This window comes from Pseudophryne corroboree, chromosome 2 (assembly GCF_028390025.1).
Source record: "Pseudophryne corroboree isolate aPseCor3 chromosome 2, aPseCor3.hap2, whole genome shotgun sequence".
NCBI lineage: Eukaryota > Metazoa > Chordata > Amphibia > Anura > Myobatrachidae > Pseudophryne > Pseudophryne corroboree.
The window spans coordinates 222,807,010-222,833,241 of NC_086445.1; the positions used below are offsets into that span (position 1 = coordinate 222,807,010).

At 49.9% G+C, this 26,232-nt stretch overlaps 1 long non-coding RNA gene across 1 annotated transcript in view; it reads left to right on the top strand.

The window, feature by feature from the left end:
• The window catches only part of LOC135050674 (uncharacterized), a 122,253-nt gene that overhangs the window by 17,517 nt on the left and 78,504 nt on the right, over positions 1–26,232 (top strand). The gene's annotated exons all lie outside the window — the stretch shown is intronic.

The window sequence follows — 26,232 nt, forward strand, 5'->3', positions numbered from 1 at the left end:
TGCCAGTAGCCAGAAGCAGCAGGGACATAGAATGTCCAGACAGACGTGTGGACATCAGGGATTATGTCATGGGGGCCAGGGCTGCTGTCAGTGTAAAGACTAGAGATGAGCGGGTTCGGTTCTCCGAGAACCAAACCCCCCCCCCGAAACTCCATGTGGTTTACACGGTTCTTCCCGCCTGACTCGGAAAACCTGAACGAGGCAAAACTTCTTCATCCCGCTGTCGGATTCTCGCGAGATTCAGATTCCATATAAAGACAGAGCCCCACGTCGCTGCCATTTTCACTCGTGCATTGTAGAGAGAGCGGAGAGGACGTGGCTATGTTCTCTCAGTGGAAAGCTCAATATCAGTGCTCAGTATCAGTGCTTACTTATTGCTGCTCAGTAATACTACTAGTAGTGTGTCTCTCCTGCTCAGTGTCAGTTCTAGTATCAATAGTCCAGTGCTGCATCTTGCTGCCCAGTGTCAGTTCTAGTATCCTCATCAGTGCTCAGTATCACTGCTCATTGTCTTGTGCTGCATTGTGGTGACCAATATACTACAGTACAATAGTCCAGTGCTGCATCTTGCTGCCCAGTGTCAGTTCTAGTATCCTCATCAGTGCTCAGTATCGCTGCTTATTGTCTTGTGCTGCATTGTGGTGACCAGTATACTACAGTACAATAGTCCAGTGCTGCATCTTGCTGCCCAGTATCAGTTCTAGTATCCTCATCAGTGCTCAGTATCACTTCTCATTGTCTTGGGCTGCATTGTGGTGCTCAGTATACTACAGTACATTACTAATAGTCCAGTGTCTTGTGCTGCATCTTGCTGCTGTAGGGTGCTGTGTTAGTGTCCTGTCACTGTGCATAGGTCATCATCATTCCAGTCACAGTGGTATCTGGGGGGGGGGGGGACAATTCCAGGGGAATGTTGTGCTGCTCACTAATACTAGTACAATGTCTTGTGTTGCATCGTGCTGCTCAGTGTCAGTTCTCCGTAGTATCATCAGTGCTCAGTATAATCAGTGCGCTGTTAGACGTGCGCCCGTTATCCGCCATTAGTGCAGTGGGATTTAGACAATTGATGAAGTTATTGTGTCCCCGGTACCAAATCCCATCTAGGTTCCACTTCACTAGGCAGGCGATAGCGAGATTTTGCCAATTAATTCCAGTGATTTATAATTATTAATTACAGTGATCTTGCCAATTAATTCCAGTGATTTATAATTATTAATTACAGTGATCTTGCCATTTAATTCCAGTGATTTGGACGTATAATTCCAGTTGGAATTGTTTGTGTCGCTTGGCTTAGTCATACAGCTACCTCATTGCCCCTCTTTGACATCTTTGTATGAGGTGCTGTATAGGGCCTAGTTTTTGAAAAGTGCCATCCTGTGTGACACTGCCGTATGAGTCATGGGGTACTGCTGTATTAGTCCTGGGGTACTGCCGTATAAGTCCACCAATTGCAGATTTTTTCAAAAGTGACTGGAGCGTGCTGGAGATGCTGTCAGTGGACCGAACAATTGCGGCCCACTCTTGACATTTTGCCACTGCGTGACACTACTAGATGGGCCAGGTGGTTGTGTCGCTTAGCTTAGGTCTACAGCAACCTCGGTGCACCATTTTTTTCTTCTTTGCATCATGTGCTGTTAGGGGCCTTTTTTTTATATCTGCCCTTCTGTCTGACACTGCAGTGCCACTCCTAGATGGGCCAGGTGTTTGTGCCGCCCACTTGGGTCGCTTAGCTTAGTCATCCAGCGACCACGGTGCAAATTTTTGGACTAAAAATAATATTGTGAGGTGTTCAGAGTAGACTGGAAATGAGTGGAAATTATGGTTATTGAGGTTAATAATGCTATAGGATCAAAATTACCCCCAAATTCTATGATTTAAGCTGTTTTTGAGGGTTTTTTGAAAAAAAAAAACCCCACCCGAATCCAAAACGCACCCGAATCCGACAAAAATTCGAAAGGGAGGTTTTGCCAAAACGCGTCCGAATCCAAAACACGGCCGCGGAACCGAATCCAAAACCGAAACCAAAACACAAAACCCGAAAAATGCCCGCTGCACATCTCTAGTAAAAACACAGCTGCAGTATCTGAGGAGTAGCAGTGCAGAGGTGGAGTGCAAGAGCACAGGAGAAGACAGCGATAACATCCCCATGGACAGAACAGGCAGAGGGCAGAGGACATTGCAAGGCAGAGGAGCAAATGCAATGAAAGACTCGGGCCATGCGGGTGGGAAAAGTACAATATATAGAGAACAGGGGAGGGGGTGGACATACAAGACACAGGGGGCAGAGAGGGGGACAATACAAAGATATTGGGGAAGGGACAATATAAGACATGTAGTGGGGTGGTGGCGGGAACAATACAAGATATAGAGAGCATGGGGGAAGGGACAATACAAGACACAGAAGGCAGATGGGGGAGCAGTACAATGCAGGTTATACAAATGGGGTAGGAGCAGACAGCACAAAGCAGGATATACAGTATGTACAGTATGGGGAGACAGCGCAAGGCATACAGTTGGGTAATGGTCTGACAGCACAATGCAGAATATGTAGATGGGGAGGGGGTGGACAGCACAATGCAGGACATACAGTTGGGTAATGGTCTGACAGCACAATGCAGAATATGTAGATGGGGAGGGGGTGGACAGCACAATGCAGGACATACAGTTGGGTACAGTGGGTAACACAATGCAGAACATACATATGGGGGAGGGATGGACAGCACAATGTAGGACGTTCTGACGGGGATGGGGCAGACAGCACAATGCAGGACATACATATGGTGATGGACGGTCAGCACAATGCAGGACATACATTCGGGGGGACAAGCAACACAGTACAGGACATATAGATGGAGGAGAGAGACACCACAATGTAGGACATACAGTTGGAGTTGGGGGATAACACAATGCAGGATATATAGGTGGGGAGTGGGATGACCACACAATGCAGGACATATAGATGAAGGGGGTGAAAGGCAAAGTATAGAATATACACAGCTGAGAAGTAGCACAATACAAAACATATAGTGAGGAGGCTTTGTACAACAAAATCAAGATATGGGGGTGATACCAATAAAATAAATACAGACATATGGAGGCAGGGCTGTCTTAACAGCAGTGTAGGCCCCTGGGCACAACAATGCACTGGGCCCCCTACCCATCCTCCAGCGGTAGGGGTGGGGGGTGCTATCAGCATAGTTTTGGTGTCCCGCGGGCGGTAAAGGGTGTACTATCTTCCGCTCAGCGTGTAGAACCTGGAACAGTAATTTCTGCTAATCACTCTTTTACTGCACAGATGGAGATAAACTGTAGAAGGGGGCATTGGGCTGAATGAAGAAGCCATGGTACATGATTCCAGGGTGGTAGGGGGTGTTTAATACGTTGGGGAGGGGTGGATAGTGGAGTGGGCTTAATATTTATAATTTTCCGGTGGGAGGGCAGCTTGCTTGACTGCAGATATCTCAGGTTCCTGAAAATATATTTCTTAGCTTTGTATGGGATAAAAAACTAGAGAGTCCCACCTTTCAGATGGTTCTGGGGACTTGGGGATCAGAGTTCAGGAGCCAAAGCAATTCACCAATGAAAATCTAAAACTACATATTAGGCATGTGGAGCTGGAGCAGGGACCAGCTGCTTGAAGGCTGATATCTCTGGTTCTGGGCATAGTAGAGACAAACTGCCAGTGTCCACTAAAAGGGGAGAGTCACAGCTTTTGGCTTATACCCTCAGAAATACTCTAAGTCAGACAAAATCCGAGATATCAGGCTGGGAAGAACAATTAACAGGCTTGGTTGGGGACCACTGCTTTAAAGTCAGATATCCCCGGTTCCCCAGGGCCGATTTTCAAAAATCAGATACCCCTGGAAAGAGGGTACCCTCAGCTATCAGCCTAGGGCCCTTATACTCCTGGGGCCCTTGGGCAAGAGCCCATTGAGCCCATACGAAAAGACGGCCCTGTATGGAGGGCCTTTTTGTCATACTAGGGTCACATCACCAAGGGGTGCTTCCTTTTGTTCACTGGTAGACTCTCACATTACATTATTCATATAAGTGAATAGGAGAGGGAGATTGAGATTGAGATTGCTAAAGGTACAGTAGGTGCTAGCTATTCCCTCCTTGTTGCTAGCCACACCCAACACTCCCTGTATAGGCCACACCCCCATAGCAGTGGTCACGCCCTCAGATAACCAGTCACACCATACACCCCCCCCCCCCCCGAATATTGGTCACACCCCGTACAGCAGCAAACAATAGGCCTTTCACACACACACACACACACACACACACACACACACACACACACACACACACACACAGCATGACAGACCCGACTCCCAGCAGCAGGACTTCCTTGCTCCTGTGTGAGTAGCGTCCGCCCTCCTAATATAATCTGGCCCTGTTGTCCGCCATTTTGACAGGCTTTTAACTAATAATAAATAATAATAATAATAATAATAATATTCTATTACTGCCAAGTTTAGGGAATTTTCAGCTCACCATACAAGCAATATATTCTGATGCATGATAGTTGAATTGGCCACCACTGAGGCTGACCATATTATCCCTTTAACCTGGGACACTCATGAATTACACAGGTTCTGTGGCTGGCTGACTACAAGCCTGCATTTCACCTGGTTTTAAGCAGCCACAGAACCTGTGTAATTCATGAGTGTCCCAGGTTAAAGGGATAATATGGTCAGCCTCAGGGCGTTGAGTGCCAGGCAGTAGAGGGCGCTCTACAGCAGCGGTGGCCAGCAAGCGGCTCGATCCGCTCCCGGCCACCGATGCCCGGCGCGCACAGACGTCACCGGCGGCAGTGACTATCTTAAATTCGGCGCCGGACCGTGAGCCAATCAGAGCTCGCGGACCGTCAGCTGAGGTTTCTGATTGGCTGCCGGACCGCAAGCTCTGATTGGCTACCGGGCCGGTGGCGAATTGAAGATAGACACCGCCGCTGGAGACTAAGGGGTAGGAGAGGCGCACGCTGCGCCCTCCTCCACTCACAGCAGCAGGTGAGCAGCACTTTTTTGGGTGGGGGTGGGGGGGGGAGGCACTGTGGGGACATGTGTATCAGCACTGGGGCATATCTGGCACTGTGGGGGCATGTGTATCTGCACTGGGGCATATCTGGCGCTGTGGGAGGCACTGTGGGGGCATGTGTATCTGCACTGGGGGCATATCTGGCGCTGTGGAAAACAATGTTTGGGGCATGTGTATCTGCACTGGGGGCATATCTGGCCCTGTGGGGAAATGTGTAACTGCACTGGGGGCATATCTGGCACTGTTGGGGCATGTGTATCTGCACTGGGGCCATATCTGGCACTGTGGGGAAATGTGTATCTGCACTGGGGGCATATCTGGCACTGTGGGGGCATGTGTATCTGCACTGGGGGCATATCTGGCACTGTGGGGGCATGTGTATCTGCACTGGGGGCATATCTGGCACTGTGGGGAAATGTGTATCTGCACTGGGGGCATATCAGGCACTGTGCGGGCATGTGCATCTGCACTGGGGGCATATCTGGCACTGTGGGGAAATGTGTATCTGGCGCTGTGGGAAAATGTGTATCTGCACTGGGGGCATATCTGGCCCTGTGGGGAAATGTGTATCTGTACTGGGGGCATATCTGGCATTGTGGGGGCATGTGTATCTGCACTGGGGGCATATCTGACACTGTGGAGGCATGTGTATCTGCACTGGGGGCATATCTGGCACTGTGGGGGCATGTATATCTGCACTGGGGGCATATCTGGCACTGTGGGGAAATGTGTATCTGCACTGGGGGCATATCTGGCACTGTGGGGGCATGTGTATCTGCACTGGGGGCATATCTGGTACTGTGGGGAAATGTGTATCTGCACTGGGGGCATATCTGGCACTGTGGGGGCATGTGTATCTGCACTGGGGGCATATCTGGCGCTGTGTGGAAATGTGTATCGGCACTGGGGCATATCTGGCGCTGTGGGAGGCACTGTGGGGGCATGTCTATCTGCACTGGGGGCATATCTGGCGCTGTGGAAAACACTATTGGGGCATGTGTATCTGCACTGGGGGAATATCTGGCACTGTGGGGGCATGTGTATCAGCACTGGGGCATATCTGGCACTGTGGGGGCATGTGTATCTGCACTGGGGCATATCTGGCGCTGTGGGAGGCACTGTGGGGGCATGTGTATCTGCACTGGGGGCATATCTGGCACTGTGGGGGCATGTGTATCTGCACTGGGGGCATATCTGGCACTGTGGGGAAATGAGTATCTGCACTGGGAGCATATCTGGCACTGTGGGGAAATGTGTATCTGCACTGGGGGCATATCAGGCACTGTGGGGGCATGTGTATCTGCACTGGGGGCATATCTGGCACTGTGGGATGCACTGTGGGGGCAAGTGTATCTGCACTGGGGGCATATCTGACACTGTGGAGGCATGTGTATCTGCACTGGGGGCATATCTGGCACTGTGGGGGCATGTGTATCTGCACTGGGGGCATATCTGGCACTGTGGGGAAATGTGTATCTGCACTGGGGGCATATCTGGCACTGTGGGGGCATGTGTATCTGCACTGGGGGCATATCTGGCGCTGTGTGGAAATGTGTATCGGCACTGGGGGCATATCTGGCGCTGTAGGGAAATGTGTATCTGCATTGGGGGCATATCTGGCCCTGTGGGGAAATGTGTATCTGTACTGGGGGCATATCTGGCACTATGGGAGGCACTGTGGGGGCATGTGTATCTGCACTGGGGGCATATCTGACACTGTGGAGGCATGTGTATCTGCACTGGGGGCATATCTGGCACTGTAGGGAAATGTGTATCTGCACTGGGGGCATATCTGGCCCTGTGGGGAAATGTGTATCTGCACTGGGGGCATATCTGGCACTGTTGGGGCATGTGTATCTGCACTGGGGGCATATCTGGCACTGTGGGGAAATGTGTATCTGCACTGGGGGCATATCTGGCACTGTGGGGGCATGTGTATCTGCACTGGGGGCATATCAGGCACTGTGCGGGCATGTGTATCTGCACTGGGGGCATATCTGGCACTGTGGGGAAATGTGTATCTGGCGCTGTGGGAAAATGTGTATCTGCACTGGGGGCATATCTGGCGCTGTAGGGAAATATGTATCTGCACTGGGGGCATATCTGGCCCTGTGGGGAAATGTGTATCTGTACTGGGGGCATATCTGGAACTGTGAAAGCATGTGTATCTGCACTGGGGGCATATCTGACACTGTGGAGGCATGTGTATCTGCACTGGGGGCATATCTGGCACTGTGGGGGCATGTGTATCTGCACTGGGGGCATATCTGGCACTGTGGGGAAATGTGTATCTGCACTGGGGGCATATCTGGCACTGTGGGGGCATGTGTATCTGCACTGGGGGCATATCTGGTACTGTGGGGAAATGTGTATCTGCACTGGGGGCATATCTGGCACTGTGGGGGCATGTGTATCTGTACTGGGGGCATAACTGGCGCTGTGTGGAAATGTGTATCGGCACTGGGGCATATCTGGCGCTGTGGGAGGCACTGTGGGGGCATGTCTATCTGCACTGGGGGCATATCTGGCGCTGTGGAAAACACTATTGGGGCATGTGTATCTGCACTGGGGGCATATCTGGCACTGTGGGGGCATGTGTATCAGCACTGGGGCATATCTGGCACTGTGAGGGCATGTGTATCTGCACTGGGGCATATCTGGCGCTGTGGGAGGCACTGTGGGGGCATGTGTATCTGCACGGGGGGCATATCTGGCGCTGTGGAAAACACTGTTGGGGCATGTGTATCTGCACTGGGGGCATATCTGGCACTGTGGGGGCATGTGCATCTGCACTGGGGGCATATCTGGCACTGTGGGTACATGAGTATCTGCACTGGGAGCATATCTGGCACTGTGGGGAAATGTGTATCTGTACTGGGGGCATATCAGGCACTGTGGGGGCATGTGTATCTGCACTGGGGGCATATCTGGCGCTGTGGGAAAATGTGTATCTGCACTGGGGGCATATCTGGCACTGTGGGATGCACTGTGGGGGCATGTGTATCTGCACTGGGGGCATATCTGACACTGTTTAGGCATGTGTATCTGCACTGGGGGCATATCTGGCACTGTGGGGGCATGTGTATCTGCACTGGGGGCATATCTGGCAGTGTGGGGAAATGTGTATCTGCACTGGGGGCATATCTGGCACTGTGGGGGCATGTGTATCTGCACTGGGGGCATATCTGGCGCTGTGTGGAAATGTGTATCGGCACTGGGGGCATATCTGGCGCTGTAGGGAAATGTGTATCTGCACTGGGGGCATATCTGGCCCTGTGGGGAAATGTGTATCTGTACTGGGGGCATATCTGGCACTGTGGGAGGCACTGTGCGGGCATGTGTATCTGCACTGGGGGCATATCTGACACTGTGGAGGCATGTGTATCTGCACTGGGGGCATATCTGGCACTGTAGGGAAATGTGTATCTGCACTGGGGGCATATCTGGCCCTGTGGGGAAATGTGTATCTGTACTAGAGGCATATCTGGCACTGTAGGAGGCACTGTGGGGGCATGTGTATCTGCACTGGGTGCATATCTGGCACTGTTGGGGCATGTGTATCTGCACTGGGGGCATATCTGGCACTGTGGGGAAATGTGTATCTGCACTGGGGGCATATCTGGCACTGTGGGGGCATGTGTATCTGCACTTGGGGCATATCTGGCACTGTGGGGCATGTGTATCTGCACTGGGGGCATATCTGGCACTGTGGGGAAATGTGTATCTGCACTGGGGGCATATCAGGCACTGTGGGGGCATGTGTATCTGCACTGGGGGCATATCTGGCACTATGGGGAAATGTGTATCTGCACTGGGGGCATATCTGGCGCTGTAGGGAAATATGTATCTGCACTGGGGGCATATCTGGCACTGTGGGAGGCACTGTGGGGGCATGTGTATCTGCACTGGAGACATATCTGACACTGTGGAGGCATGTGTATCTGCACTGGGGGCATATCTGGCACTGTGGGGGCATGTGTATCTGCACTGGGGGCATATCTGGCACTGTGGGGAAATGTGTATCTGCACTGGGGGCATATCTGGCACTGTGGGGGCATGTGTATCGGTATCCGTTCACATGGTCGACCATGTTATGGTCGACAGTTATTAGGTCGACCACTATTGGTCGACATTGACATGGTCGACATGGACACATGGTCGACACATGAAATGGTCGACACATGAAAGGTCGACACATGAAAAGGTCGACATGAGTTTTTTTACTTTTTTTTCTTTTGGGGAACTTTTCCATACTTTACGATCCACATGGACTACGATTGGAACGGTAAAGTGTGCCGAGCAAAGCGGTAGCGGAGCGAAGGCACCATGCCCGAAGCATGGCGAGCGAAGCGAGCCATGCGAGGGGACGCGGTGCACTACTTGGGGTTCCCAGTCACATTACGCAAAAAACGACACCAAAAAAAAGTAAAAAAACTCATGTCGACCTTTTCATATGTCGACCTTTCATGTGTCGACCATTTTCATGTGTCGACTATGTGTCCATGTCGACCATGTCAATGTCGACCAATAGTGGTCGACCTAATGACTGTCGACCATAACATGGTCGACCATTCATACCGGAACCATGTGTATCTGCACTGGGGACATATCTGACACTGTGGAGGCATGTGTATCTGCACTGGGTGCATATCTGGCACTGTTGGGGCATGTGTATCTGCACTGGGGGCATATCTGGCGCTGTGGGGAAATGTGTATCTGCACTAGGGGCATATCTGGCGCTGTAGGGAAATATGTATCTGCACTGGGAGCATATCTGGCACCGTAGGGATATGTGTATCTGCACTGGGAGCATATCTGGCACTGTGGGGATATGTGTATCTGCACTGGGGGCATATCTGGCACTGTGGGGAAATGTGTATCTGCACTGGGGGCATATCTGGCCCTGTGGGGAAATGTGTATCTGTACTGGGGGCATATCTGGCACTGTGGGAGGCACTGTGGGGGCATGTGTATCTGCACTGGGGGCATATCTGACACTGTGGAGGCATGTGTATCTGCACTGGGGGCATATCTGGCACTGTAGGGAAATGTGTATCGGCACTGGGGGCATATCTGGCCCTGTGGGGAAATGTGTATCTGTACTGGAGGCATATCTGGCACTATGGGAGGCACTGTGGGGGCATGTGTATCTGCACTGGGTGCATATCTGGCACTGTTGGGGCATGTGTATCTGCACTGGGTGCATATCTGGCACTGTGGGGGCATGTGTATCTGCACTGGGGGCATATCTGGCACCGTAGGGATATGTGTATCTGCACTGGGAGCATATCTGGCACTGTGGGGATATGTGTATCTGCACTGGGGGCATATCTGGCCCTGTGGGGAAATGTGTATCTGCACTGGGGGCATATCTGGCAATGTGGAGGCATGTGTATCTGCACTGGGGGCATATCTGGCACTGTGGAGGCATGTGTATCTGCACTGGGGGCATATCTGGCACTGTGGGGGCATGTGTATCTGCACTGGGGGCATATCTGGCACTGTGGGGAAATGTGTATCTGCACTGAGGGCATATCTGGCACTGTGGGGAAATGTGTATCTGCACTGGGGGCATATCTGGCACTGTGGGGGCATGTGTATCTGCACTTGGGGCATATCTGGCACTGTGGGGCATGTGTATCTGCACTGGGGGCATATCTGGCACTGTGGGGAAATGTGTATCTGCACTGGGGGCATATCAGGCACTGTGGGGGCATGTGTATCTGCACTGGGGGCATATCTGGCACTATGGGGAAATGTGTATCTGCACTGGGGGCATATCTGGCGCTGTAGGGAAATATGTATCTGCACTGGGGGCATATCTGGCACTGTGGGAGGCACTGTGGGGGCATGTGTATCTGCACTGGAGACATATCTGACACTGTGGAGGCATGTGTATCTGCACTGGGGGCATATCTGGCACTGTGGGGGCATGTGTATCTGCACTGGGGGCATATCTGGCACTGTGGGGAAATGTGTATCTGCACTGGGGGCATATCTGGCACTGTGGGGGCATGTGTATCGGTATCCGTTCACATGGTCGACCATGTTATGGTCGACAGTTATTAGGTCGACCACTATTGGTCGACATTGACATGGTCGACATGGACACATGGTCGACACATGAAATGGTCGACACATGAAAGGTCGACACATGAAAAGGTCGACATGAGTTTTTTTACTTTTTTTTCTTTTGGGGAACTTTTCCATACTTTACGATCCACATGGACTACGATTGGAACGGTAAAGTGTGCCGAGCAAAGCGGTAGCGGAGCGAAGGCACCATGCCCGAAGCATGGCGAGCGAAGCGAGCCATGCGAGGGGACGCGGTGCACTACTTGGGGTTCCCAGTCACATTACGCAAAAAACGACACCAAAAAAAAGAAAAAAAACTCATGTCGACCTTTTCATATGTCGACCTTTCATGTGTCGACCATTTTCATGTGTCGACTATGTGTCCATGTCGACTATGTCAATGTCGACCAATAGTGGTCGACCTAATGACTGTCGACCATAACATGGTCGACCATTCATACCGGAACCATGTGTATCTGCACTGGGGACATATCTGACACTGTGGAGGCATGTGTATCTGCACTGGGTGCATATCTGGCACTGTTGGGGCATGTGTATCTGCACTGGGGGCATATCTGGCGCTGTGGGGAAATGTGTATCTGCACTAGGGGCATATCTGGCGCTGTAGGGAAATATGTATCTGCACTGGGAGCATATCTGGCACCGTAGGGATATGTGTATCTGCACTGGGAGCATATCTGGCACTGTGGGGATATGTGTATCTGCACTGGGGGCATATCTGGCACTGTGGGGAAATGTGTATCTGCACTGGGGGCATATCTGGCCCTGTGGGGAAATGTGTATCTGTACTGGGGGCATATCTGGCACTGTGGGAGGCACTGTGGGGGCATGTGTATCTGCACTGGGGGCATATCTGACACTGTGGAGGCATGTGTATCTGCACTGGGGGCATATCTGGCACTGTAGGGAAATGTGTATCGGCACTGGGGGCATATCTGGCCCTGTGGGGAAATGTGTATCTGTACTGGAGGCATATCTGGCACTATGGGAGGCACTGTGGGGGCATGTGTATCTGCACTGGGTGCATATCTGGCACTGTTGGGGCATGTGTATCTGCACTGGGTGCATATCTGGCACTGTGGGGGCATGTGTATCTGCACTGGGGGCATATCTGGCACCGTAGGGATATGTGTATCTGCACTGGGAGCATATCTGGCACTGTGGGGATATGTGTATCTGCACTGGGGGCATATCTGACACTGTGGGGAAATGTGTATCTGCACTGGGGGCATATCTGGCCCTGTGGGGAAATGTGTATCTGCACTGGGGGCATATCTGGCAATGTGGAGGCATGTGTATCTGCACTGGGGGCATATCTGGCACTGTGGAGGCATGTGTATCTGCACTGGGGGCATATCTGGCACTGTGGGGGCATGTGTATCTGCACTGGGGGCATATCTGGCACTGTGGGGAAATGTGTATCTGCACTGAGGGCATATCTGGCACTGTGGGGAAATGTGTATCTGCACTGAGGGCATATCTGGCACTGTGGGGGCATGTGTATCTGCACTGGGGGCATATCTGGCACTGTGGGGAAATGTGTATCTGCACTGAGGGCATATCTGGCACTGTGGGGGCATGTGTATCTGCACTGGGGGCATATCTGGCACTGTGGAGAAATGTGTATCTGCACTGAGGGCATATCTGGCACTGTGGGGGCATGTGTATCTGCACTGGGGGCATATCTGGCACCGTAGGGATATGTGTATCTGCACTGGGAGTGGGAGCATATCTGGCACTGTGGGGATATGTGTATCTGCACTGGGGGCATATCTGGCACTGTGGGGAAATGTGTATCTGCACTGGGGGCATATCTGGCCCTGTGGGAAAATGTGTATCTGCACTGGGGGCATATCTGGCACTGTGGAGGCATGTGTATCTGCACTGGGGGCATATCTGGCACTGTGGAGGCATGTGTATCTGCACTGGGGGCATATCTGGCACTGTGGGGAAATGTGTATCTGCACTGGGGGCATATCAGGCACTGTGGGGGCATGTGTATCTGCACTGGGGGCATATCTGGCACTATGGGGAAATGTGTATCTGCACTGGGGGCATATCTGGCGCTGTAGGGAAATATGTATCTGCACTGGGGGCATATCTGGCACTGTGGGAGGCACTGTGGGGGCATGTGTATCTGCACTGGAGACATATCTGACACTGTGGAGGCATGTGTATCTGCACTGGGGGCATATCTGGCACTGTGGGGGCATGTGTATCTGCACTGGGGGCATATCTGGCACTGTGGGGAAATGTGTATCTGCACTGGGGGCATATCTGGCACTGTGGGGGCATGTGTATCGGTATCCGTTCACATGGTCGACCATGTTATGGTCGACAGTTATTAGGTCGACCACTATTGGTCGACATTGACATGGTCGACATGGACACATGGTCGACACATGAAATGGTCGACACATGAAAGGTCGACACATGAAAAGGTCGACATGAGTTTTTTTACTTTTTTTTCTTTTGGGGAACTTTTCCATACTTTACGATCCACATGGACTACGATTGGAACGGTAAAGTGTGCCGAGCAAAGCGGTAGCGGAGCGAAGGCACCATGCCCGAAGCATGGCGAGCGAAGCGAGCCATGCGAGGGGACGCGGTGCACTACTTGGGGTTCCCAGTCACATTACGCAAAAAACGACACAAAAAAAAAGGTAAAAAAACTCATGTCGACCTTTTCATATGTCGACCTTTCATGTGTCGACCATTTTCATGTGTCGACTATGTGTCCATGTCGACCATGTCAATGTCGACCAATAGTGGTCGACCTAATGACTGTCGACCATAACATGGTCGACCATTCATACCGGAACCATGTGTATCTGCACTGGGGACATATCTGACACTGTGGAGGCATGTGTATCTGCACTGGGTGCATATCTGGCACTGTTGGGGCATGTGTATCTGCACTGGGGGCATATCTGGCGCTGTGGGGAAATGTGTATCTGCACTAGGGGCATATCTGGCGCTGTAGGGAAATATGTATCTGCACTGGGAGCATATCTGGCACCGTAGGGATATGTGTATCTGCACTGGGAGCATATCTGGCACTGTGGGGATATGTGTATCTGCACTGGGGGCATATCTGGCACTGTGGGGAAATGTGTATCTGCACTGGGGGCATATCTGGCCCTGTGGGGAAATGTGTATCTGTACTGGGGGCATATCTGGCACTGTGGGAGGCACTGTGGGGGCATGTGTATCTGCACTGGGGGCATATCTGACACTGTGGAGGCATGTGTATCTGCACTGGGGGCATATCTGGCACTGTAGGGAAATGTGTATCGGCACTGGGGGCATATCTGGCCCTGTGGGGAAATGTGTATCTGTACTGGAGGCATATCTGGCACTATGGGAGGCACTGTGGGGGCATGTGTATCTGCACTGGGTGCATATCTGGCACTGTTGGGGCATGTGTATCTGCACTGGGTGCATATCTGGCACTGTGGGGGCATGTGTATCTGCACTGGGGGCATATCTGGCACCGTAGGGATATGTGTATCTGCACTGGGAGCATATCTGGCACTGTGGGGATATGTGTATCTGCACTGGGGGCATATCTGACACTGTGGGGAAATGTGTATCTGCACTGGGGGCATATCTGGCCCTGTGGGGAAATGTGTATCTGCACTGGGGGCATATCTGGCAATGTGGAGGCATGTGTATCTGCACTGGGGGCATATCTGGCACTGTGGAGGCATGTGTATCTGCACTGGGGGCATATCTGGCACTGTGGGGGCATGTGTATCTGCACTGGGGGCATATCTGGCACTGTGGGGAAATGTGTATCTGCACTGAGGGCATATCTGGCACTGTGGGGAAATGTGTATCTGCACTGGGGGCATATCTGGCACTGTGGGGGCATGTGTATCTGCACTTGGGGCATATCTGGCACTGTGGGGCATGTGTATCTGCACTGGGGGCATATCTGGCACTGTGGGGAAATGTGTATCTGCACTGGGGGCATATCAGGCACTGTGGGGGCATGTGTATCTGCACTGGGGGCATATCTGGCACTATGGGGAAATGTGTATCTGCACTGGGGGCATATCTGGCGCTGTAGGGAAATATGTATCTGCACTGGGGGCATATCTGGCACTGTGGGAGGCACTGTGGGGGCATGTGTATCTGCACTGGAGACATATCTGACACTGTGGAGGCATGTGTATCTGCACTGGGGGCATATCTGGCACTGTGGGGGCATGTGTATCTGCACTGGGGGCATATCTGGCACTGTGGGGAAATGTGTATCTGCACTGGGGGCATATCTGGCACTGTGGGGGCATGTGTATCGGTATCCGTTCACATGGTCGACCATGTTATGGTCGACAGTTATTAGGTCGACCACTATTGGTCGACATTGACATGGTCGACATGGACACATGGTCGACACATGAAATGGTCGACACATGAAAGGTCGACACATGAAAAGGTCGACATGAGTTTTTTTACTTTTTTTTCTTTTGGGGAACTTTTCCATACTTTACGATCCACATGGACTACGATTGGAACGGTAAAGTGTGCCGAGCAAAGCGGTAGCGGAGCGAAGGCACCATGCCCGAAGCATGGCGAGCGAAGCGAGCCATGCGAGGGGACGCGGTGCACTACTTGGGGTTCCCAGTCACATTACGCAAAAAACGACACAAAAAAAAAAGTAAAAAAACTCATGTCGACCTTTTCATATGTCGACCTTTCATGTGTCGACCATTTTCATGTGTCGACTATGTGTCCATGTCGACCATGTCAATGTCGACCAATAGTGGTCGACCTAATGACTGTCGACCATAACATGGTCGACCATTCATACCGGAACCATGTGTATCTGCACTGGGGACATATCTGACACTGTGGAGGCATGTGTATCTGCACTGGGTGCATATCTGGCACTGTTGGGGCATGTGTATCTGCACTGGGGGCATATCTGGCGCTGTGGGGAAATGTGTATCTGCACTAGGGGCATATCTGGCGCTGTAGGGAAATATGTATCTGCACTGGGAGCATATCTGGCACCGTAGGGATATGTGTATCTGCACTGGGAGCATATCTGGCACTGTGGGGATATGTGTATCTGCACTGGGGGCATATCTGGCACTGTGGGGAAATGTGTATCTGCACTGGGGGCATATCTGGCCCTGTGGGGAAATGTGTATCTGTACTGGGGGCATATCTGGCACTGTGGGAGGCACTGTGGGGGCATGTGTATCTGCACTGGGGGCATATCTGACACTGTGGAGGCATGTGTATCTGCACTGGGGGCATATCTGGCACTGTAGGGAAATGTGTATCGGCACTGGGGGCATATCTGGCCCTGTGGGGAAATGTGTATCTGTACTGGAGGCATATCTGGCACTATGGGAGGCACTGTGGGGGCATGTGTATCTGCACTGGGTGCATATCTGGCACTGTTGGGGCATGTGTATCTGCACTGGGTGCATATCTGGCACTGTGGGGGCATGTGTATCTGCACTGGGGGCATATCTGGCACCGTAGGGATATGTGTATCTGCACTGGGAGCATATCTGGCACTGTGGGGGCATGTGTATCTGCACTGGGGGCATATCTGGCAATGTGGAGGCATGTGTATCTGCACTGGGGGCATATCTGGCACTGTGGAGGCATGTGTATCTGCACTGGGGGCATATCTGGCACTGTGGGGGCATGTGTATCTGCACTGGGGGCATATCTGGCACTGTGGGGAAATGTGTATCTGCACTGAGGGCATATCTGGCACTGTGGGGAAATGTGTATCTGCACTGAGGGCATATCTGGCACTGTGGGGGCATGTGTATCTGCACTGGGGGCATATCTGGCACTGTGGGGAAATGTGTATCTGCACTGAGGGCATATCTGGCACTGTGGGGGCATGTGTATCTGCACTGGGGGCATATCTGGCACTGTGGAGAAATGTGTATCTGCACTGAGGGCATATCTGGCACTGTGGGGGCATGTGTATCTGCACTGGGGGCATATCTGGCACCGTAGGGATATGTGTATCTGCACTGGGAGTGGGAGCATATCTGGCACTGTGGGGATATGTGTATCTGCACTGGGGGCATATCTGGCACTGTGGGGAAATGTGTATCTGCACTGGGGGCATATCTGGCCCTGTGGGAAAATGTGTATCTGCACTTGGGGCATATCTGGCACTTTGGAGGCATGTGTATCTGCACTGGGGGCATATCTGGCACTGTGGAGGCATGTGTATCTGCACTGGGGGCATATCTGGCACTGTGGGGGCATGTGTATCTGCACTGGGGGCATATCTGGCACTGTGGGGAAATGTGTATCTGCACTGAGGGCATATCTGGCACAGTGGGGGCATGTGTATCTGCACTGGGGGCATATCTGGCGCTGTGGGAAAATGTGTATCTGCACTGGGAGCATATCTGGCACTGTGGGGGCATGTGTATCTGCACTGGGGGCATATCTGGCACTGTGAGGAAATGGGTATCTGCACTGGGGGCATATCTGGCACTGTGGGGACATGTGTATCTGCACTGGGGGAATATCTGTCACTGGGGGCATGTGTATCTGCACTGGGGGCATATCTGGCACTGTGGGGACTAGAGATGAGCGCCTGAAATTTTTCGGGTTTTGGTTTTGGGTTCGGTTCCGCGGCCGTGTTTTGGGTTCGAACGCGTTTTGGCAAAACCTCACCGAATTTTTTTTGTCGGATTCGGGTGTGTTTTGGATTCGGGTGTTTTTTTAAAAAAACACTAAAAAACAGCTTAAATCATAGAATTTGGGGGTCATTTTGATCCCAAAGTATTATTAACCTCAAAAACCATAATTTACACTAATTTTCAGTCTATTCTGAATACCTCACACCTCACAATATTATTTTTAGTCCTAAAATTTGCACCGAGGTCGCTGTGTGAGTAAGATAAGCGACCCTAGTGGCCGACACAAACACCGGGCCCATCTAGGAGTGGCACTGCAGTGTCACGCAGGATGTCCCTTCCAAAAAACCCTCCCCAAACAGCACATGACGCAAAGAAAAAAAGAGGCGCAATGAGGTAGCTGTGTGAGTAAGATTAGCGACCCTAGTGGCCGACACAAACACCGGGCCCATCTAGGAGTGGCACTGCAGTGTCACGCAGGATGGCCCTTCCAAAAAACCCTCCCCAAACAGCACATGACGCAAAGAAAAAAAGAGGCGCAATGAGGTAGCTGTGTGAGTAAGATTAGCGACCCTAGTGGCCGACACAAACACCGGGCCCATCTAGGAGTGGCACTGCAGTGTCACGCAGGATGTCCCTTCCAAAAAACCCTCCCCAAACAGCACATGACGCAAAGAAAAAAAGAGGCGCAATGAGGTAGCTGACTGTGTGAGTAAGATTAGCGACCCTAGTGGCCGACACAAACACCGGGCCCATTTAGGAGTGGCACTGCAGTGTCACGCAGGATGTCCCTTCCAAAAAACCCTCCCCAATCAGCACATGATGCAAAGAAAAAGAAAAGAAAAAAGAGGTGCAAGATGGAATTGTCCTTGGGCCCTCCCACCCACCCTTATGTTGTATAAACAAAACAGGACATGCACACTTTAACCAACCCATCATTTCAGTGACAGGGTCTGCCACACGACTGTGACTGATATGACGGGTTGGTTTGGACCCCCCCAAAAAAGAAGCAATTAATCTCTCCTTGCACAAACTGTCTCTACAGAGGCAAGATGTCCACCTCATCATCACCCTCCGATATATCACCGTGTACATCCCCCTCCTCACAGATTATCAATTCGTCCCCACTGGAATCCACCATCTCAGCTCCCTGTGTACTTTGTGGAGGCAATTGCTGCTGGTCAATGTCTCCGCGGAGGAATTGATTATAATTCATTTTAATGAACATCATCTTCTCCACATTTTCTGGATGTAACCTCGTACGCCGATTGCTGACAAGGTGAGCGGCGGCACTAAACACTCTTTCGGAGTACACACTTGTGGGAGGGCAACTTAGGTAGAATAAAGCCAGTTTGTGCAAGGGCCTCCAAATTGCCTCTTTTTCCTGCCAGTATAAGTACGGACTGTGTGACGTGCCTACTTGGATGCGGTCACTCATATAATCCTCCACCATTCTATCAATGTTGAGAGAATCATATGCAGTGACAGTAGACGACATGTCCGTAATCGTTGTCAGGTCCTTCAGTCCGGACCAGATGTCAGCATCAGCAGTCGCTCCAGACTGCCCTGCATCACCGCCAGCGGGTGGGCTCGGAATTCTGAGCCTTTTCCTCGCACCCCCAGTTGCGGGAGAATGTGAAGGAGGAGATGTTGACAGGTCGCGTTCCGCTTGACTTGACAATTTTGTCACCAGCAGGTCTTTCAACCCCAGCAGACTTGTGTCTGCCGGAAAGAGAGATCCAAGGTAGGCTTTAAATCTAGGATCGAGCACGGTGGCCAAAATGTAGTGCTCTGATTTCAACAGATTGACCACCCGTGAATCCTTGTTAAGCGAATTAAGGGCTCCATCCACAAGTCCCACATGCCTAGCGGAATCGCTCCGTGTTAGCTCCTCCTTCAATGTCTCCAGCTTCTTCTGCAAAAGCCTGATGAGGGGAATGACCTGACTCAGGCTGGCAGTGTCTGAACTGACTTCACGTGTGGCAAGTTCAAAGGGCATCAGAACCTTGCACAACGTTGAAATCATTCTCCACTGCGCTTGAGACAGGTGCATTCCACCTACTATATCGTGCTCAATTGTATAGGCTTGAATGGCCTTTTGCTGCTCCTCCAACCTCTGAAGCATATAGAGGGTTGAATTCCACCTCGTTACCACTTCTTGCTTCAGATGATGGCAGGGCAGGTTCAGTAGTTTTTGGTGGTGCTCCAGTCTTCTGTACGTGGTGCCTGTACGCCGAAAGTGTCCCGCAATTCTTCTGGCCACCGACAGCATCTCTTGCACGCCCCTGTCGTTTTTTAAAAAATTCTGCACCACCAAATTCAAGGTATGTGCAAAACATGGGACGTGCTGGAATTTGCCCATATTTAATGCACACACAATATTGCTGGCGTTGTCCGATGCCACAAATCCACAGGAGAGTCCAATTGGGGTAAGCCATTCCGCGATGATCTTCCTCAGTTGCCGTAAGAGGTTTTCAGCTGTGTGCGTATTCTGGAAAGCGGTGATACAAAGCGTAGCCTGCCTAGGAAAGAGTTGGCGTTTGCGAGATGCTGCTACTGGTGCCGCCGCTGCTGTTCTTGCGGCGGGAGTCCATACATCTACCCAGTGGGCTGTCACAGTCATATAGTCCTGACCCTGCCCTGCTCCACTTGTCCACATGTCCGTGGTTAAGTGGACATTGGGTACAACTGCATTTTTTAGGACACTGGTGAGTCTTTTTCTGACGTCCGTGTACATTCTCGGTATCGCCTGCCTAGAGAAGTGGAACCTAGATGGTATTTGGTAACGGGGGCACACTGCCTCAATAAATTGTCTAGTTCCCTGTGAACTAACGGCGGATACCGGACGCACGTCTAACACCAACATAGTTGTCAAGGCCTCAGTTATCCGCTTTGCAGTAGGATGACTGCTGTGATATTTCATCTTCCTCGCAAAGGACTGTTGAACAGTCAATTGCTTACTGGAAGTAGTACAAGTGGGCTTACGACTTCCCCTCTGGGATGACCATCGACTCCCAGCGGCAACAACAGCAGCGCCAGCAGCAGTAGGCGTTACACGCAAGGATGCATCGGAGGAATCCCAGGCAGGAGAGGACTCGTCAGAATTGCCAGTGACATGGCCTGCAGGACTATTGGCATTCCTTGGGAAGGAGGAAATTGACACTGAGGGAGTTGGTGGGGTGGTTTGCGTGAGCTTGGTTACAAGAGGAAGGGATTTACTGGTCAGTGGACTGCTTCCGCTGTCACCCAAAGTTTTTGAACTTGTCACTGACTTATTATGAATGCGCTGCAGGTGACGTATAAGGGAGGATGTTCCGAGGTGGTTAACGTCCTTACCCCTACTTATTACAGCTTGACAAAGGGAACACACGGCTTGACACCTGTTGTCCGCATTTCTGGTGAAATACCTCCACACCGAAGAGCTGATTTTTTTGGTATTTTCACCTGGCATGTCAACGGCCATATTCCTCCCACGGACAACAGGTGTCTCCCCGGGTGCCTGACTTAAACAAACCACCTCACCATCAGAATCCTCCTGGTCAATTTCCTCCCCAGCGCCAGCAACACCCATATCCTCCTCATCCTGGTGTACTTCAACACTGACATCTTCAATCTGACTATCAGGAACTGGACTGCGGGTGCTCCTTCCAGCACTTGCAGGGGGCGTGCAAATGGTGGAAGGCGCATGCTCTTCACGTCCAGTGTTGGGAAGGTCAGGCATCGCAACCGACACAATTGGACTCTCCTTGTGGATTTGGGATTTCGAAGAATGCACAGTTCTTTGCTGTGCTGCTTTTGCCAGCTTGAGTCTTTTCATTTTTCTAGCGAGAGGCTGAGTGCTTCCATCCTCATGTGAAGCTGAACCACTAGCCATGAACATAGGCCAGGGCCTCAGCCGTTCCTTGCCACTCCGTGTGGTAAATGGCATATTGGCAAGTTTACGCTTCTCCTCCGACAATTTTATTTTAGGTTTTGGAGTCCTTTTTTTTCTGATATTTGGTGTTTTGGATTTGACATGCTCTGTACTATGACATTGGGCATCGGCCTTGGCAGACGACGTTGCTGGCATTTCATCGTCTCGGCCATGACTAGTGGCAGCAGCTTCAGCACGAGGTGGAAGTGGATCTTGATCTTTCCCTAATTTTGGAACCTCAACATTTTTGTTCTCCATATTTTAATAGGCACAACTAAAAGGCACCTCAGGTAAACAATTGAGATGGATACTAGTATACAATTATGGACAGCCTGCCGACTGCAGACACAGAGGTAGCCACAGCCGTGAACTACCGTACTGTACTGTGTCTGCAGCTAATATAGACTGGTTGATAAAGAGAAGATGTCTATGTAACTATGTATGTATAAAGAAGACTGAAAAAAATCCACGGTTAGGTGGTATACAATTATGGACGGACTGCCTGCCGAGTGCAGACACAGAGGTAGCCACAGCCGTGAACTACCGTACTGTACTGTGTCTGCAGCTAATATAGACTGGTTGATAAAGAGAAGATGTCTATGTAACTATGTATGTATAAAGAAGAATGAAAAAAATCCACGGTTAGGTGGTATACAATTATGGACGGACTGCCTGCCGAGTGCAGACACAGAGGTAGCCACAGCCGTGAACTACCGTACTGTACTGTGTCTGCAGCTAATATAGACTGGTTGATAAAGAGAAGATGTCTATGTAACTATGTATGTATAAAGAAGAATGAAAAAAATCCACGGTTAGGTGGTATTACAATTATGGACGGACTGCCTGCCGAGTGCAGAGACACAGAGGTAGCCACAGCCGTGAACTACCGTACTGTGTCTGCTGCGACTGGATGATAAATGATATAAAAAATATATATATATCACTACTGCAGCCGGACAGGTATATATTATATATTATATAATGACGGACCTGCTGGACACTGTCTGTCAGCAGAATGAGTTTTATTTTTATAGAATAAAAAAAAAAAAACACACAAGTGAAGTCACACGACGAGTGTTTAACTTTTTCAGGCAATCACAATATAAGTATACTACTAACTATACTGGTGGTCAGTGTGGTCAGGTCACTGGTCAGTCACACTGGCAGTGGCACTCCTGCAGCAAAAGTGTGCACTGTTTAATTTTAATATAATATGTACTCCTGGCTCCTGCTATAACCTATAACTGGCACTGCAGTAGTGCTCCCCAGTCTCCCCCACAATTATAAGCTGTGTGAGCTGAGCAGTCAGACAGATATATAATATATATAGATGATGCAGCACACTGGCCTGAGCCTGAGCAGTGCACTGCACAGTGCACACAGATATGGTATGTGACTGACTGAGTCACTGTGTGTATCGCTTTTTTCAGGCAGAGAACGGATATATTAAATAAACTGCACTGTGTGTCTGGTGGTCACTCACTATATAATATATTATGTACTCCTGGCTCCTGCTATAACCTATAACTGGCACTGCAGTAGTGCTCCCCAGTCTCCCCCACAATTATAAGCTGTGTGAGCTGAGCAGTCAGACAGATATATATAATATTATATATAGATAATAGATGATGCAGCACACTGGCCTGAGCCTGAGCAGTGCACACAGATATGGTATGTGACTGACTGAGTCACTGTGTGTATCGCTTTTTTCAGGCAGAGAACGGATATATTAAATAAACTGCACTGTGTGTCTGGTGGTCACTCACTATATAATATATTATGTACTCCTGGCTCCTGCTATAACCTATAACTGGCACTGCAGTAGTGCTCCCCAGTCTCCCCCACAATTATAAGCTGTGTGAGCTGAGCAGTCAGACAGATATATATAATATTATATATAGATAATAGATGATGCAGCACACTGGCCTGAGCCTGAGCAGTGCACACAGATATGGTATGTGACTGACTGAGTCACTGTGTGTATCGCTTTTTTCAGGCAGAGAACGGATATATTAAATAAACTGCACTGTGTGTCTGGTGGTCACTCACTATATAATATATTATGTACTCCTGGCTCCTGCTATAACCTATAACTGGCACTGCAGTAGTGCTCCCCAGTCTCCCCCACAATTATAAGCTGTGTGAGCTGAGCAGTCAGACAGATATATATAATATTATATATAGATAATAGATGATGCAGCACACTGGCCTGAGCCTGAGCAGTGCACACAGATATGGTATGTGACTGACTGAGTCACTGTGTGTATCGCTTTTTTCAGGCAGAGAACGGATATATTAAATAAACTGCACTGTGTGTCTGGTGGTCACTCACTATATAATATATTATGTACTCCTGGCTCCTGCTATAACCTATAACTGGCACTGCAGTAGTGCTCCCCAGTCTCCCCCACAATTATAAGCTGTGTGAGCTGAGCAGTCAGACAGATATATATAATATTATATATAGATAATAGATGATGCAGCACACTGGCCTGAGCCTGAGCAGTGCACACAGATATGGTATGTGACTGACTGAGTCACTGTGTGTATCGCTTTTTTCAGGCAGAGAACGGATATATTAAATAAACTGCACTGTGTGTCTGGTGGTCACTCACTATATAATATATTATGTACTCCTGGCTCCTGCTATAACCTATAACTGGCACTGCAGTAGTGCTCCCCAGTCTCCCCCACAATTATAAGCTGTGTGAGCTGAGCAGTCAGACAGATATATATAATATTATATATAGATAATAGATGATGCAGCACACTGGCCTGAGCCTGAGCAGTGCACACAGATATGGTATGTGACTGACTGAGTCACTGTGTGTATCGCTTTTTTCAGGCAGAGAACGGATATATTAAATAAACTGCACTGTGTGTCTGGTGGTCACTCACTATATAATATATTATGTACTCCTGGCTCCTGCTATAACCTATAACTGGCACTGCAGTAGTGCTCCCCAGTCTCCCCCACAATTATAAGCTGTGTGAGCTGAGCAGTCAGACAGATATATATAATATTATATATAGATAATAGATGATGCAGCACACTGGCCTGAGCAGTGCACACAGATATGGTATGTGACTGACTGAGTCACTGTGTGTATCGCTTTTTTCAGGCAGAGAACGGATATATTAAATAAACTGCACTGTGTGTCTGGTGGTCACTCACTATATAATATATTATGTACTCCTGGCTCCTGCTATAACCTATAACTGGCACTGCAGTAGTGCTCCCCAGTCTCCCCCACAATTATAAGCTGTGTGAGCTGAGCAGTCAGACAGATATATATAATATTATATATAGATAATAGATGATGCAGCACACTGGCCTGAGCCTGAGCAGTGCACACAGATATGGTATGTGACTGACTGAGTCACTGTGTGTATCGCTTTTTTCAGGCAGAGAACGGATATATTAAATAAACTGCACTGTGTGTCTGGTGGTCACTCACTATATAATATATTATGTACTCCTGGCTCCTGCTATAACCTATAACTGGCACTGCAGTAGTGCTCCCCAGTCTCCCCCACAATTATAAGCTGTGTGAGCTGAGCAGTCAGACAGATATATATAATATTATATATAGATAATAGATGATGCAGCACACTGGCCTGAGCCTGAGCAGTGCACACAGATATGGTATGTGACTGACTGAGTCACTGTGTGTATCGCTTTTTTCAGGCAGAGAACGGATATATTAAATAAACTGCACTGTGTGTCTGGTGGTCACTCACTATATAATATATTATGTACTCCTGGCTCCTGCTATAACCTATAACTGGCACTGCAGTAGTGCTCCCCAGTCTCCCCCACAATTATAAGCTGTGTGAGCTGAGCAGTCAGACAGATATATATAATATTATATATAGATAATAGATGATGCAGCACACTGGCCTGAGCCTGAGCAGTGCACACAGATATGGTATGTGACTGACTGAGTCACTGTGTGTATCGCTTTTTTCAGGCAGAGAACGGATATATTAAATAAACTGCACTGTGTGTCTGGTGGTCACTCACTATATAATATATTATGTACTCCTGGCTCCTGCTATAACCTATAACTGGCACTGCAGTAGTGCTCCCCAGTCTCCCCCACAATTATAAGCTGTGTGAGCTGAGCAGTCAGACAGATATATATAATATTATATATAGATAATAGATGATGCAGCACACTGGCCTGAGCAGTGCACACAGATATGGTATGTGACTGACTGAGTCACTGTGTGTATCGCTTTTTTCAGGCAGAGAACGGATATATTAAATAAACTGCACTGTGTGTCTGGTGGTCACTCACTATATAATATATTATGTACTCCTGGCTCCTGCTATAACCTATAACTGGCACTGCAGTAGTGCTCCCCAGTCTCCCCCACAATTATAAGCTGTGTGAGCTGAGCAGTCAGACAGATATATATAATATTATATATAGATAATAGATGATGCAGCACACTGGCCTGAGCCTGAGCAGTGCACACAGATATGGTATGTGACTGAGTCACTGTGTGCTGTGTATCGCTTTTTTCAGGCAGAGAACGGATTATAAAGTA